Genomic DNA, 18,130 nt, shown 5'->3' with positions numbered 1-18,130 from the left:
AAAGAGTTTATTTAGGAACAAAAGAAAAAGATCATTCAAAGAAAACGGACATAAAGGTCAACAAAAAAAAGTCAAATATTGAAAACAAAATCAAAATAGTAGGACAGGTTCAGTTCAACATAACCAAAGAACCGCCATCACAGAAGCACAATAGTGTCTCATCTCAAAAAACAAAACGATGGCTTACAATAATATAATACAGGTCCTAACAGTCAAAGGACCGTCATCCATTAGATACTCTACTGTCTCGTATCAAGACAAAAGTTTGTCTTTTACATACTATACGACCCAAATCTGGTCTTTATAAAAAACACATACAGGAAAGGATAAGAGACTAAGTAGACATAATATTTACATAAACCAACTTATTAACAACAAATAAATAAAGTCTACTTAGCTCGTTATTGGCGCACTTCTCATGAGTAACACAGTCAGAGCATTACAACAAAACTATTATATAAACTTTATGGAGATTTAGCTCACAATAATTCCCCTTGGTCAGCTCAAAGGCTCAAGAGGAAATATAAAGTTAACAGGGACTTCAATAATGTGTTAAGAGGGACTAACTCTTATCGGAAAAAAAAAGTACCTACCCTAATTGTCCCTCTTGTCACAGAAAGCATTCCGAGAGCTTTTATTTTTTTTTTCGTAAGTAAACGAGACAGACCAACAGACGACACAATACGTGAATACAGGCCGCTAAAACAAATACTGATTATTTGGACCAGTGTGGAGAGGGAGGTATCCGAGAAAAGGTTTCAGTGTTGCTTTTACTAAAGCAATTAAAAAAAAAATCCGCTCAAATTGGACCTCGTACGTAAGCCCCTTTGATAAAAAGCCCTGATAACACTCACCTCCCACGATGTATTTTATTAAAAAAGTGGTATGTTTTTATACGCATAATTTTCGACCCAGAACCGGACAAAACAGAATGAGACAACATATGTTCCGGAAGCTAAAAGTCGGGACTAGCGAAACTTGCCCTTGTGAAGCATCACCAGAGAATACTGACCCTGTCCTTCAAACCTGCATACTTTATCAAGAAGCCCGAAGAAGGCTGTCCCCAAAACCCTCCAATAGAAAAACTATACGGAGAACTAACTGCCTCCAGGCACGACATGGCCTAAATTGTGCCGATGTGCCTCAAATCAAAAATCAAATCAAATCAACTAACTGCCTGATCCTGAAACCACTGCGCAGTTCATCTCAGATATAGGATTACTGATCTGAACTGCCTGATCTTGAATCCACTGCGCAGTTTATCTCAGATATAGGATTACTGATCTGAACTGCCTGATCTTGAAACCACTGCGCAGTTTATCTCAGATATAGGATTACTGATCTGAACTGCCTGATCTTGAAACCACTGTGCAGTTTATCTCAGATATAGGATTACTGATCTGAACTGCCTGATCTTGAAACCACTGCGCAGTTTATCTCAGATATAGGATTACTGATCTGAACTGCCTGATCTTGAAACCACTGCGCAGTTTATCTCAGATATATGATTACTGATCTGAACTGCCTGGTCTGGAAACCACTGCACAGTTCATCTCAGATATAGGATTACTGATCTGAACTGCCTGATCTTGAAACCACTGCACAGTTTATCTCAGATATAGGATTACTGATCTGAACTGCCTGATCTTGAAACCACTGCGCAGTTTATCTCAGATATAGGATTACTGATCTGAACTGCCTGATCTTGAAACCACTGCGCGGTTTATCTCAGATATAGGATTACTGATCTGAACTGCCTGATCTTGAAACCACTGCGCGGTTTATCTCAGATATAGGATTACTGATCTGAACTGCCTGATCTTGAAACCACTCACAGTTTATCTCAGATATAGGATTACTGATCTGAACTGCCTGATCTGGAAACCACTGCGCAGTTTATCTCAGATATAGGATTACTGATCTGAACTGCCTGATCTTGAAACCACTGCGCAGTTTATCTCAGATATAGGATTACTGATCTGAACTGCTTGATCTGGAAACCACTGCGCAGTTTATCTCAGATATAGGATTACTGATCTGAACTGCCTGATCTTGAAACCACTGCGCAGTTTATCTCAGATATAGGATTACTGATCTGAACTGCCTGATCTTGAAACCACTGCGCAGTTTATCTCAGATATAGGATTACTGATCTGAACTGCCTGATCTTGAAACCACTGCGCAGTTTATCTCAGATATAGGATTACTGATCTGAACTGCCTGGTCTGGAAACCACTGCACAGTTCATCTCAGATATAGGATTACTGATCTGAACTGCCTGATCTTGAAACCACTGCACAGTTTATCTCAGATATAGGATTACTGATCTGAACTGCCTGATCTTGAAACCACTGCACAGTTCATCTCAGATATAGGATTACTGATCTGAACTGCCTGATCTTGAAACCACTGCGCAGTTTATCTCAGATATAGGATTACTGATCTGAACTGCCTGATCTTGAAACCACTGCGCAGTTTATCTCAGATATAGGATTACTGATCTGAACTGCCTGATCTTGAAACCACTGCGCAGTTTATCTCAGATATAGGATTACTGATCTGAACTGCCTGGTCTGGAAACCACTGCACAGTTCATCTCAGATATAGGATTACTGATCTGAACTGCCTGATCTTGAAACCACTGCACAGTTTATCTCAGATATAGGATTACTGATCTGAACTGCCTGATCTTGAAACCACTGCACAGTTCATCTCAGATATAGGATTACTGATCTGAACTGCCTGATCTTGAAACCACTGCGCAGTTTATCTCAGATATAGGATTACTGATCTGAACTGCCTGATCTTGAAACCACTGCGCGGTTTATCTCAGATATAGGATTACTGATCTGAACTGCCTGATCTTGAAACCACTGCGCGGTTTATCTCAGATATAGGATTACTGATCTGAACTGCCTGATCTTGAAACCACTGCACAGTTTATCTCAGATATAGGATTACTGATCTGAACTGCCTGATCTGGAAACCACTGCGCAGTTTATCTCAGATATAGGATTACTGATCTGAACTGCCTGATCTTGAAACCACTGCACAGTTTATCTCAGATATAGGATTACTGATCTGAACTGCCTGATCTTGAAACCACTGCACAGTTTATCTCAGATATAGGATTACTGATCTGAACTGCCTGATCTTGAAACCACTGCACAGTTTATCTCAGATATAGGATTACTGATCTGAACTGCCTGATCTTGAAACCACTGCACAGTTTATCTCAGATATAGGATTACTGATCTGAACCTTTTGCTATGAAAAGTGACAACGAAGAAGAGAGGTACATTGTATATTGTTCTAGGGTATTGAAGATACAATGATAAGTCTATTATCATGTTTATATTCTGAATTGTAAGTTTGGTAGAAGGTTAACGTTTTAATTAGGAGGATTTCGACTCTATGGTATTAAAAGTCTGACCCAATACCTCTTACCAGGCAGCTATGCTCAGGTGAAAAAAAAGGTAGATAACTCCACCTACAAAATTTATTTAGAAAGTAGTAAAAAAAAATGATAAGTTGTCTCCCTTTTGTCTTCACAGAGACTCGAACTGGTGATCGTCAGGTTCGGAAGCCAAGCTCTTTACCTTCCTTTTTTTTTTTTTTTTTTTTGTTTCAAATTTTAAAGAAAGTAGTCATTTTTTTATGTATATCACACAGTGATTTATTTTGTTTGTAATTTGTTACATGATCAGCGACTATATATTTTGATTGTTCATTATAATATCTGAGAGTCAACACATAAACGTGCATGTATGTATGCTCCACTGTGCGTCTGCCTAGTCAAGAAATTACGATTTCATTATGTACGTCTCAAGAATAGATAAGTATGAGGTGAGGAACCTTTTGCATGTAGAAATTATTTAATTTAACTGTTATGTCATAGTTACACAACAAAAACGTCCTGAACAGAGGCGTAGCTAGCTATGTGAAATGATGAGGGCCGCACGGTGAGCAAGTTGTGAGTTAAAGCACAGTATAATGATATATGGCTGTAAATATGGAGTTCTTCCCCTTGGATAACCTTTTTTTTTTTTTTAAATATCTTATACATGTTTTTGTTTGTTTGTATTTGTTAATGTCGTTGATGTTATTATTATTAATGGGCTTCCTGTTGATATTTATGTTGATATTTATGTTGATATTTATGTTGATATTTATGCTGATATTTATGTTGATATTTATGTTGATATTTATGTTGATATTTATGTTGATATTTATGTTGATATTTATGTTGATATTTATGTTGATATTTATGTTGATATTTATGTTGCTTGTTTTGATTAAATGAACATCTCTGCAGGAGGTATGAAACTTCTTAATTAAAAGAAAAGAGGTGGAAATACGGTGGGGGGGGGGAGACATATCTTTCTTGTTAACCTGGGGGCTTTGATGAACACGCGCCACACACCGCCATTATCCTTTGACCGCCACAACGCTCCTGTCTGCCCCCACAGCGCTCCCAGGCTGTGCACATGGGAAGCGATGATTGATGTCTGACCAGTTGCAGCCTGCGCCTGATGCTGTGGCACGAGACGAGAAGCAGATCTGGGAGAGGAACGAAATTATCTTAGCTCAATTTAATACTCACCAAATAGGTCAGATATAAGAATAAAAAATATAATAATAATATTATAAATACTCTCTACAAGAGGTTCTCGAGTCTACTGAACATCTGCTGTACTGGGATAGGCCTATTCTGACCGACAAAACGGTAGATTTCAATCGCCCGGATCTGCTGTTCATCGATAAAAAAAAAAATGCTACCATTATCGCCGTACCACTGTCTCATAACTTAAGAAAAACTGAGATAGAAAAACAAAGAAAATATGGGAACCTAGGCTTGGAGATTAAGCGTCTATGGAAATTGTCCAAAATAACAATATACCCCATTGTTATATCAACCGAGGGGATAATAACAACTGACCTCACAGACACCTTCAAGGCCCTTAACATTCCTAGGAACATCCTCGTTGCCTGTCAGAGGGCGGTACTGCTGCAGACCTGCCACATCGCCAGAAAATTCCTCAGTGGAAACTGTTAAAGGGACTACGATGAATTTTGTTTCTCTTTAGCGAAACTCGACCCTGGCAGCGCCAGAGAATGACTGCTCGTTCATATCTAACATAATAATAATAATAATAATATATAATGACATGAAAATAGGAATAACATGGAAATAAGTATAAAATAGAAATGGCAATAACATAATAGTTACAAATGTATACTGGCCACAACCGACTATTTAATCGCGATGTTTCAATAGATTATGAAATAATATGTGTAATAATCATCATCTGTCCTTTGAGTTCTTCATGGAACATAGGGCCTTAGTTAAAACACCCCACTCTCCACGGTCACATGCTTGTCTTGTTTAAAAACATAAAACAAAGAATTAAAAAGAAAAGAATAAAGTTCCACTTTCAGACCTTATGATTTTTAGGGCAAATGATGTTAAGTCATCTGTTTCTTTGGCCAACTGTAAACGAGCAGGGTGTCATGTGGCCAGCACAACGACCAACCGCCTTTATTTTTCCCCAACTAAAGTCAGGTACCCATTAGAGCTGGGTGGACTCAGGGGAGCCCTTAAAAAAATTTCGAAATCCAAAATCACAGTTTTCACCGAGATTCGAAAGTACGTCCACAGGTTCGGCAACCAAGCGCTGAACCACTCAGCCGCAGCACCCCTCAATAAAAACACGCGACTCTCCAAGAGCTATTGCTAGTCTTTTGATGGGAGTGACGTAGGTAATGTCTAATATCAAAATATCAATTTATCCCTTTTTCTTCGAGCTGTGAAGAATTTAGTTTCGAATTTACGTTTGCCGGTATTACTTTTTAGCCAGATTTTTAAATATGTAAATAAATCTAATTTGAAAAACTATAGGAGTTTTCTTACATTGCATAGAAATAAGAATATGTTCAACTCTTATTATGACGGGTCTATTTCAATAGTAAATGCTGGTAAAGCTGGTCAGAATCAAAGTATTGACAAGTTCATTGTTTCTCAACACGAGCAAGGCAACAGGCATTAGGTTGGTCAGTTTGGAGACCTTTTTTTTTTTACCTATCCCTTAGTCTGTTGGACCGTTGGGGCACCATGCAAGATTCGTCGACCGTCTTTCTCCATTCCTCTATGTCCTTTGCCTTAGAACCATTCTTTTATGTTATTCTCCCATCGCTTTCTCTGTCTGCCTCTTCTTCTTGTTCCTGGTACTGTTCCCTGAAGGAAGGTCTTTGCGAGGTCTCTGAGCTGTCTTGAACATCTGTTGTCACTGTTAATTGGATCTCACGTGACGAAGGTCAGTACTAGGGAACAAGGGGAACAGGCTAGTTAGGTGACCAGACAAATTCTGTTAGCTGACCAGTGGGTCTCCTAAATGTACACATATTAAGAACACACTCTTCTTTTAAAAAAAAATGAGGGAGCGCGAGCTCTGTTTTTCTTTCTGCGTTCTGAAGATGAAGTTGGGAGGTTTAGACAACCAGTCCTGTAGAGAGTTTCACACTCATAAGTTCATTGCAGCAGTCTATTACTTACACGTTAAGATCGAGTGTACACAATACAGTAATAAAGAAATTAGTAAATAGAGCGATAGAAAGAAATGTCATGGCGATATAATGAAACCTAAACTAACATGTAAAAAAAAAAAATATAAAAAAATGAAAGATTGGGAAAAAAATATAGACCATCAAAGTAAACAATGTCAAGGACTTGGGGTCTGTTAGACACTTTATTTATAGTTTAGTTATTTAGCGACACACCATAGAAGACGCATGGACTAGTGACGTTTGGGATATGTTGGGTTAGAGACCGAAAAATCAGTTAGCGATATAATCCTCTAGGGTAAAGACGTGTTTAGTGACAGAGACTTTTACTGTGGCCTTTTCTTGGAATAAATACATGTTACATTGTTCTTCAGCGTTGACTACATCTCTTTACTAGTTAAAACCGATGTGTTTGTTTTGTCTGGATTGTTGATCAACTACACGGAATACACCCGAACAATAACACCCAAACGCTTGCAGAGTAATTGGTTGAAATTCAACAGTCATCCATAGTTGACCTCAAGACAGCCTGAACAAGCAACATCACAGTACACATATTAAGAACACACTCTTTCTTAAAAATAAATGAGGGAGGGCGAGCTCTGTTTTTCTTCCTGCGTTTTGAAGATGAAGTTTGGAGGTTTAGACAACCAGTCCTGTAGAGAGTTTCACACTCATAAGTTCATCGCAGTAGTCTCAAGTGTACACAATACAGTAATAAAGAAATTAGTAAATAGAGCGATAGAAAGAAATGTCATGGCGATGTAATGAAACCTAAAATAACGTAAAAAAAATAAAAAAAAAAAATGAAAGATTGGGAAAAATTTTTAGACCATAAAAGTAAACAATGTCAAGGACTTGGGGTCCTATTGCTGAGATAATCCAGTGGAATCCCATGAGATCAAAACTGGAATTATGGCTACAGTGTTGACTTCCTTCAAGGTGTACTTACTATCTTGATACTTCATTGAAATCCTTTTGGAATTAACGTCTTTTTTCTGGACATGATTTTTACCTGTCAGTCTTAAATGTACTGTAGATTATTTAGAAGAGGAAGACAGAGAAAGTGATGGGAAGACAACATCAAAGAATGGACAGGCCTGTGTGTGAATGAAATTCTATCCACAGCAAAGGACATTGAGAGAGGTGGAAATAGACTGTTGACAGATCTTGTGTGGCTCCCCAAGCGGCCAAACAGACTAAGGGATAGGTGAAGCTGAAGGTGAAGGTTATTTAGTGACAGTGATGCCCAATCTACGGTCCTCGGGCCAGACGCACGACGTAATGCTGTCCGGCCCTCCAAACGTCTTCCCATAATTTATACTAAAAGCCGATGAGGGTTGGAACTCAAGTCTTCTTGCGTTGACGCTGACCGTGACACGAGTTTCGGACATTTTTTATGACCGAGTGGTAAAGCGCTTGGTTTCGAACCGAAAGATCGTAGGTTTAAATCTCTTTGAAGACTGGGATTTTTATTTTTGAGTCCACCCAATTTTATTGGTACCTGACTTTAGTTGGTGGAAAGTAGAGGCTGGTCATTGTGCTGGCCACATGACATCCTCTTTAACTGTCAGTCATTGAAACATGGCCTCTATATCGTCTGCCCTATAGATCGCAAGCTTTGGAAGGGGAACTTCTTACTTTACTTAAGGTTCTATACCACTGGGTCAACCATCTTTCTTTTTTCATCTATTATATATCTAGGTAACAGCCTCCAAGCAGTACTCTAAAATCACGTAATCAATCAGCTCGTTGGGTATTCATCTGGTCACGTCACTGCGGCACGCGCTAAGTCATACATAACTCCGCAACAACTTCCGGTTCCACGCAGACGTCTGGAATTCCAGTAACTTCCGGTTTTTAACAATGTCTGCGATTGCGCAAAAATAAAGGGGTTCCGTGCCGCAGTCGAGCAACGATGAGTAACCTCAGACTGAAAAACAGCCCGTCTGACCCGTGAGATGTAATAAATAAAGAGATGTTGATGAAGGGGGTGGGGAATGGTATCTAGTACGGACCTAGATAATAGCCATTGATTATCTGGGCGCAGACATCCTTGGAGCCGGTCACAGGAAAAGATCATCGTTACTAAAAATAGCGAGGAAGTGGTTTCAGTGAAGGTCACGCCATTGCTTCAGTACGCTGTTCTAAATTTAGCCACAGTCTGCACTGACCTATATCTATGAGTGCAAAAATATTATTTAAAATGTGTGACTAGGTTAACAGTAACAGGGCTGGCTGGTGTATTTCAACTGTCTTTTTGTCTGCATGTCTGTCGACGTTGATAAATTGTCCATTCATTCTATATTTAAATCAAAATAATCTTCAATTTTTTTTTCCAAAGCATTTTTCATACATTCGTTTGCTATAGCTGCGAAGCCGTGTTGACATATATTTTAATAGTTCCATTCATGTGTCGCTCAAGCCTTACAAGCGCAGGCAAATGAGGCTCTATATGAATGATATTGAATATACTAACATAGAATAATTAATAAGCTTATTGAACCTTAAATTCAACCTTAAACTGATAGATCAAGATTGTTTAGTGAAAGTAGATGTATTTTTCTTAATTTAAACAAATGAATTTAAGTTTAATCTAGGTCAATAACTATATTATACTCTAAATCTATATCTCAATATATATGCAAGCAAATCTTTTTGTAACAAAAAATGGATGTAGGTCGATAAGCTATTTTTATAGCACCATTCATACTATATTTATATTCACGCATTCGCTTTGCTTATAACATTATTATTGTGTTTAATTGTTTTTAATTATTAGTAAAACTTTTATAATGCGCTACTTTTCATGCTTATAGCATGCTCAGAGCGCTATGGTCCAATCACATTTGTGAACCAGTGGGGGGGGGGGGGTATCTGGGAGAAGGTTTTCTGTGCAGCTTTAAGGCGCTCAGTAAACACAGCTCTGCTTGAGTCGGGTGTCCAACCTTAAGCTCTCTTCATAGGTAGCCAAACCAAGCCAAGTTCAAGCGTACTTAGCCCCTCGACCACGCTTCGCACAAACTATTCTAATACACTATACGCGACACGCATATTAAGACCCGCGGGTAATATACGGCTAGTCGTCATACACGTTTGTTTGTGTCACGTTATTACCACACAAGTTTGTATAGTTCACGTGCTTGTCACACAAATTTGAGTAGGTCACGTTTTTACCACACATGTTTGTGTATGTCACGTTATTACCACACAAGTTTGTATAGTTCACGTGCTTGTCACACAAGTTTGAGTAGGTCACGTGATTACCACACATGTTTGTGTATGTCACGTTGTTACCACACAAGTTTGTATAGTTCACGTGCTTGTCACACACGTTTGAGTAGGTCACGTTTTTACCACACATGTTTGTGTATGTCACGTTGTTACCACACAAGTTTGTATAGTTCACGTGCTTGTCACACAAGTTTGAGTAGGTCACGTGGTTACCACACGTCATCTTAATCACGAGTCGTTTGTATAGGTCAGGTGGTTACCACAAAGGCTTGCACGGGTCACGTCGTTGCCACACAGGCTTGTCTATGTCACGTGGTTATCACAAGTTTGTCTTGATCACGTGGTCGTCATAGTATTTCCTCTAGGTCACGTGGTTACCGAAAGTTTGTAGAAAGCGGGCGATTGGTCCTCTAGAAGAGAGGAGAAACCAATACATTAATATTGACCCTGAATTTGGTTATAAAACATCGAAATTTTATGACACAGGCGATGATTCTAAATTTTTTTTGGAAAGGTAAAAAAATATGTGAACCAAGCTGAAGTAAACTCTGAAACCAGTGGTCAGTTTTTAAGTGCCCTAGTATGCTTATCGAATGGTCAACGACGCGACTAAATATTTGCTTTTGTCTAGCTTGAATCGGCAGCCTCGTGACCAACACAATAGTCTCCACTTGATTTGAAGGTGTTACAGGGGATGATCAATAGCTGTCTTTGCTCAGCGTTGTCAGTAGCCCGTGGTCAAGTATCGCTGGTCACTTCAATGTGTAGTCTTCCCACAGTTCAGTAGAAACACATCGAGTACATTATTGTCAACATGTTAATAACTCTCATAAATTTTTTATGTTTCCCCACTGTCTTTAGAGTCTGTTAAGAAATATCTCAATGCGTAGCCATTTTATTTTTGTATTATCTCTCCTTGATTATTACTAGGTAGCCTCCCTTTGGATTCTAAACATAGACATAAATAAATATAGACTGGCCAAAGGAAGTAACTTCATGTAACTTGAAAACATGTATATCTATTGCATTTGGATTTCCGAATTATGAAAAACTTCATGATCTTCATTCTTAGAGATTAAACAAAACTACACTGCCTCCTTATTTACAATATATATAGGTGTGTATAGATATGAATACTTAACTTTTATACTGCTCATAAATGCTGTATAATAAAGTACACAAAATTGCAAGTCACAAATTTTCATTTTAATCTTTAATCGGCCAGTCTATATTTATTTATGTCTATGATTCTAAATAAATTAACTCATTTTCAAAATGTAATACTTCCTTTGTTTTGACTTTATTTGGTGCTACAAGCGGAAGCCGCCTCCGATGTTATTATCAAAAGGGTCGAAGTGACCAGAATACTAAGAAGCGTAAAACTGTAACAATGTCCAGGGAAGCTGTGGTCAGCTAATTAAGCTGTACGAGTCACACGCGTGCCCAACGATTGACACCGTCGTTACATCACCATATTTCACAAAATGTGCCGTTCGGATGTTTTCAGGCTGAGCTCCTTACAAGTGGATTCTTCCTAAGGGAGGCCTCCTGCAGTATGTTAAACTCATCTCCCGTTCCCCGACGCCTTAATTGGTTAATCAATGCGTCATTAACGTTTCATTAATCACACATTGTGATAAGGTTTTGTTTCGTAACATCGCGCATCCAACTTTTCGTAACGCTAAAAAAAAATATCACCGGCACTTGAGATTCACATCCGGAACACAAAAACACGTTTTCATCAGGTTTAAAGGTTACAGCCTCTTTTTGAATTCTTTAATCTTTTTTTTTTTTTGGTTAATATCTCCTTTCTATGCAAAATCTCAACATGATTTAATAACAATACTAAACTAATAAATTATTCTTCTCTCTCTACGTGTTCATTTTTTTTCTAACCAAATTCTTAGATTCCATTTTGCTAAGGTCAAGGTCGTCTGGCACGCGCCTGCTTCATTTGTATTCACCTCCATCTTTCTGTTACGTTGATTTCTAAATTTCATAAGATTGGAAGAGAATACCGTTTGCTCTCGTATGGAGGGCCACCTTAAAGATCTGGGCTAGTGGACATAGCCTTGGTTTTTTTGTAAGGTTTTATTTCTTCTCTGCTTCTTGGTTTATTTCTAAACCCTGTCTTAGTGGGCAGACGCCACAAAAAAAAAAAAATGTCATTACACGATTGAAAAGAAGATCTCGTGACCTGGGTTGTTAAATAGCAGACGACATTAGATGCACGTCTGACCTCTTCCCGCCATCATTGTGATAGACAACTCTCACTGTTTCAATCTCGTCTTTTTTTTTTTTATCTCCCTTGTCCCTCGATTCTCTCCTCAAGAAAGACTCGTTTCTTTTCTCTTCAGCCTCTTTTGTTCCCAAGTTCCTTTCCCCCTGTCTCCTGTCTCAGCTACATCCCTGGCTAGGGGGCAAGTCTAAAGGGGGGGGGGGAGGGCGTCCTGGAAGAGAGGAGTAGAAGGTTGGTGAGCTGTATCTTTCGATTGATACTCTTTTGTTACTCTCCCTCTTGGTTCTGTCCATCCTAAAAAGGGGAGGCAACAATAGAACAATGTGGGGGACATAAATGCAGCCCTCTGTGGACAGAGCAGACGAAGACAGTTATAAGATGAAAATTGGACACTGTAAAACCGCTTCACTAGATGCATTATTTATAATGGCTACAATATTCGTTTCTTTGTAGTCCTCGCTACTTTCTAAAGTCTTTGATCCAGCTAAATATAGATTTTCTTGAGCTAAGGGAGACTATGTACGACACAAATATGTCTAAAGCCTATACCAAACAGTATGGTCTTCCATATGAATGCAGAAAGAAGCAAAAAATTTTTAAATAAATTCTAAAAAAAACTAACACATTTTATTTAAGTTGGTGGTGTGGGGGGTGAGGGCAGGGCTCGAGATGACAGTCCAGAGCGCATGTCAAATAACCAGCCTGCCACACAAGCTATCAGGAATATAGAAACTAGTGACTGTAATGACAACAGACTACCACACACGGTACGATATAAACAACGTTAGTTTATCCACGTGAAATCCAGATATAAGAAATTTAAATGTACTCTTTAAAATAGCAACATGTATTCGTTTAACCAGTTTAACTAAATAACCAAAAAAATGTATACTCGAATAGAGACCATAATTAGACAAATATATTCTATTGAACATCCAAAACAATGAGTCCCGAGCATCCTAGTAACGCAATAATCTTCTAAGCGTATAGTACTGTACATGTCTCAACTCATCAACTGCATCTCTTGATACAGACTCTAATTTCTCACTTCTTGACTCATACCAACTCTCTCTATGTCTCACTGACTATGCAGTCATAGTTGATATAAAGGGTTTCAAGCCACATTGACACTGACCCCACTAAAAATGGATAGATGGCAAAGGTTTTCAACGACATCTGATATTAGACCAAGCAGTAAGTCAATGACATGGCCTCGTTTTACACGTTACAGGGCCACTTGCATTCTGTATACACATTTCACACTGGCCAGACAGAGACAGCGGAAAAGACAGAGAGACATCGAAAGATAAAGACAGAGAGGCATCGAAAGATAAAGACAGAGAGACATCGAAAGATAAAGACAGAGAGACATCGAAAGATAAAGACAGAGAGACCTCGAAAGATAAAGACAGAGAGACATCGAAAGATAAAGACAGAGAGACCTCGAAAGATAAAGACAGAGAGACATCGAAAGATAAAAACAGAGAGACATCGAAAGATAAAGACAGAGAGACATCGAAAGATAAAAACAGAGAGACATCGAAAGATAAAGACAGAGAGACATCGAAAGATAAAGACAGAGAGACATCGAAAGATAAAGACAGAGAGACATCGAAAGATAAAGACAGAGAGACATCGAAAGATAAAGACAGAGAGACATCGAAAGATAAAGACAGAGAGACATCGAAAGATAAAGACAGGGAGACATCGAAAGATAAAGACAGGGAGACGTCGAAAGATAAAGACAGGGAGACGTCGAAAGATAAAGACAGAGAGACGTCGAAAGATAAAGACAGGGAGACATCGAAAGATAAAGACAGGGAGACCTGGAAAGATAAAGACAGAGAGACCTGGAAAGATAAAGACAGGGAGACGTCGAAAGATAAAGACAGGGAGACATCGAAAGATAAAGACAGGGAGACCTCGAAAGATAAAGACAGGGAGACCTCGAAAGATAAAGACAGAGAGACATCGAAAGATAAAGACAGAGAGACCTCGAAAGATAAAGACAGAGAGACCTCGAAAGATAAAGACAGAGAGACCTCGAAAGATAAAGACAGAGAGACCTCGAAAGATAAAGACAGAGAGACCTGGAAAGATAAAGACAGAGAGACCTCGAAAGATAAAGACAGAGAGACCTCGAAAGATAAAGACAGAGAGACCTCGAAAGATAAAGACAGAGAGACATCGAAAGATAAAGACAGAGAGACCTCGAAAGATAAAGACAGAGAGACCTCGAAAGATAAAGACAGAGACATCGAAAGATAAAGACAGGGAGACATCGAAAGATAAAGATTGAGAGACATCGAAAGATAAAGACAGAGAGACATCGAAAGATAAAGACAGAGAGACACCGAAAGCTAGAGAATAACTAGGAGAGAAAGAGCAAATGAGTGTGATAGAGGGTAGAAGAAACTGAACAGAGTCTGAGAGAAGAGAATGAGGAGAGAGGGAGAGCAATAAAGAGTTAAAGAAAAGTGAAATGTATTCAAGAAGAAGAGAGAAAAAAAGAAAGATAAAGAGGAATTCGAGAGAAGGTGTGTTATGAACATAAAGATAACAAGAGCCATGTCCGCTTAGTATGGCTTTTATACACTGAATGACTACACAACACACATTTCGTGAACACATTATTACAGACGAGTTACAAGCACATGTAAACATAAGAACGACAACCGATACTGCATATAATTTTCATAACAAGGTGACAAAGAGGAAGAAAAGAATTCAGGAAGAGTTGCTATAGCAACGTTCAACAACAAAAGCGCATGTTTTTTTTTAAAGTCTGCCATTGTATATAAACTTGACCATATGTCCAGTATTTCTTCACCAATTGTATAAAGATGTGGTCATTTCTTTGTATAACAAATAAACAAAAAAAAGTCAGTTTCCAAACTACATTAGCCCTTATTAGGGCGCCTACTCACGCCCCTAATGTCCCCTTATTTAACGCTCTACGGCTATCGCCCGGGCTTATTTACTAGCGACACTATTATCTCATCTCTAGCCGCTTCCATCTGCGTTCCGACCTCAGACACCCAATTAACCACTTCTCCAGGCCATTACACGTCATCAAATTCCCCTACGTACGCCCTCCCTCTTGTCCTTGGCAACAATTGGTCTTCTACCTGATGTAACTCACCAACTTGGCGGGGTAGTTTCGGCGCCCCCCGAGTTGACCAGATGAACTCGCTTACAAGCCAGTGGCGTCGCAACACCCGTGTGGCTCCCCCCTCACATTTCATTGTGTTTTTCATACCATCATCTTTTCTTAAAGTTGTTTTATTTTTTTTTTTTTGTATTCAAAAGGGCTGAGGGGTCTAGCCCTTCCTCCCGTAATGCGTGACCTCCCTGCTAATGGACTTGAACCTCTGTTGTGTCGGTTACACTATTACTTAAGCGTATCACGCAACTCGGGTCTCTATTCTTTTGTCGCGTGCCGTGACGTGGTCTCATTCATTAACCCTCTAACGCCCACAATCTCGCCTTTCATTAACCCTCAAACGCCCACCATCTCCGTGAATCGACGCAAGGATTACACAAACTATCACATCTCCCGAAGTAAAGAGAACACCTCCTTAGTGACCCCAACTCCCTTTTTGAGCACCCCGAAAAGACATGACTTTGACCTCCGTGGGCCATCTTCGCGCCCCGGCCAGCTCCCTCAATTTTCTTTATCCCCAACCTTCGCCCCACTTCAATTTGAATAACAATGAAAACAGATAGTCTTGTTTATTAAAAATTCAAACCTCGCCCACTGTCATCCGGGTGACAATGGAACTTTCGAGCGTTTATTCCGGCGACAATAAGCTTCAAAGCTGTTGGACTGACTAGCCAAAGGTCAGCTGGTCACAAGGTATCAATAAGAAGAAAGGAAGATAAAACTGATAAAAGAAGCGAGGAAGACGAGGCCCCCGATATTTACTCTTAGAGGCGCTCTCTCTCTCTCTCTCTCTCTCTCCTTGTTTGTTGAGCCTCTATTCTTAGGGGACATAAAGGTAGCGAAAGAAAGTTGAAGAGGGGGGCCCCTGTTTAAGAATGCAGTAGCGGGTCCGTGGCACGCTTCTGGCTCGCGACCAGGCAGGTGGTGAAAGATGAAAAGGGATCTTTAAAGGGGGGGGGGGGGAGTGGGCCCCGACTTAAAGTAGTTTCTTGAGGGAGGAGGGTGGGCCCCCGTAACACGAGCATGTTGGCAGCCAGACGCGCGTAGATGACCACTGAAGTTTGACTGATGGAGATTGACGATGGTCGCGTGCCCCCCACTGTCCGGTGGTCATTACTTTCTTTCTTAAGACCCGTCTTAAACTACGCCTCACCCCACCCCCCCTCCTCCTTCTTCAATGTTTCTTTCAGCTTGAGGTTGATTGACCGGAACGGCTGTCTTAGACTGTTTTGGAGTCTGCAATAATTTCTGTATCTCAAGACCAAGACAGGAATAGTGTGTCATCTCTTAAAGAAAGACACATTTTGTTTACTCAAAGGATAGTAAAGGTACCCACTTTTAGACCTTGCTATCTAAGGTACAGATAATTTAAAGATAATCTGTTTCTATGACCCGATGGCTGACGAAGGTGGCATGCGGCCAACCCAACGACCAACCACCTTTTATTTTCACTAACTAATGCCAGGTATCTATTAGAGTTGGATGGACTCGGAGGCTTCCTGAAAATCCCTCTATTTAAAAATTACAGTCTTCACCGAGATAAAGTTGAAAATATCCATAATTAATTATTTTGTTTGATATCGAATAGGGGAAATTCATTCCACATTGTTGAGATATATAATTGTAAATGTGGAGTTCCCCCTAGATACACTTTCCTTTTTAAAAACGTATCCTTTATCTATTTTTTAGCGGCCCCCGAAAGGGGAAAAGACGCTATTAGTTTTGTGCGAAAAAAAAAAAAAAAATTTTTTTCAAAACAATTACAATAAGTGAAGACCAGGAGAGGCTCGGTAAAGCGCTTAGCTTCCGAACCGAGGGTCCCGGGTTCGAATCCTGGTGAAGACTGGGATTTTCAACTTCGGAATCCTTGGGCGCCTCTGAGTCTACCCAGCTCTAATGGGTACCTGACATTAGTTGGGGGAAAGTAAAGACGGTTGGTCGTTGTGCTGGCTACATGACACCCTCGTTAACCGTAGGCAACAAAAACAGATGAACTTTACATCATCTGCCCTATAGACCACAAGGTCTGAAGCGGGAACTAATTAGGCCAGGTTCACATCTAACTTTGCATTCACTTGCACCTATCCTTTGATCTGCAGCACCATTGGGGCACTACACAAGATCTGTCAACCTTCTTTCTCCATTCTTATGTCTCATTTGTCTTTGATATAATTTCATTTGGATGTTCTTTCTGAAAATATTGAAGCCTGCCTAGGTGGACCACTTCGGGGGCCGATATTAAGTTTGTGTTTTCACACAAACTGTCTTTGTAACCTTGTTTTTCTTATTAAATTAGGACGTGTCTTCAGAAATTAACTTTCTCTCCTAATCGACGATACCATCGTTGATTTTGACCTCATTAAATTCATGTTTAATTTTTTAAACTTGAATTTGAACTATATAAAAAGAGCATTATTTTCCCTTTAATTCTATACCAAATACAACAGTTTCTGATAACAAACAACAAAGTTATTGAAGCCAAATTAAAACAGGGGAGTGAAATAGTAATGAGCAAAATGAAGAATTCCTTCTAAAACGTTGACAAATAATTACAGAGAGAAAGAGTTAAGATAGTCCGTCCAAGTCTAGAAGTTGTGTCAGACGACAGAGGATGATAGCGAGAAAGATTCAAACTCGGGAACATCATAATGACTTTTTTTTTTGTTATTATTTATTCACTTTCCAAAAGATACATTGCATTAAGAAGAAAAAAAATAATTTTATGGTATCACAACAACAAATGTAAGAACTTTGTTCAGAATTGTTCATAGTTCTCGGTTTCCTTTGATTGTCCCTTTTCCAGCCCTAGACATACAAGCCACCTGGGCTGTCATCTCATACAAATGCATGATCTTAGGAGCTTTGAAGGTCAGTGTCTTTATTTACTAGTAAAGTCCATCAGTTCTTGGACACATACGGAACCTGATTATGTA

Source organism: Biomphalaria glabrata, chromosome 6 (assembly GCF_947242115.1).
Source record: "Biomphalaria glabrata chromosome 6, xgBioGlab47.1, whole genome shotgun sequence".
Lineage (NCBI taxonomy): Eukaryota > Metazoa > Mollusca > Gastropoda > Planorbidae > Biomphalaria > Biomphalaria glabrata.
The sequence above is the reverse complement of the archived record's forward strand: the minus strand, read 5'-3'. Positions refer to the sequence as shown.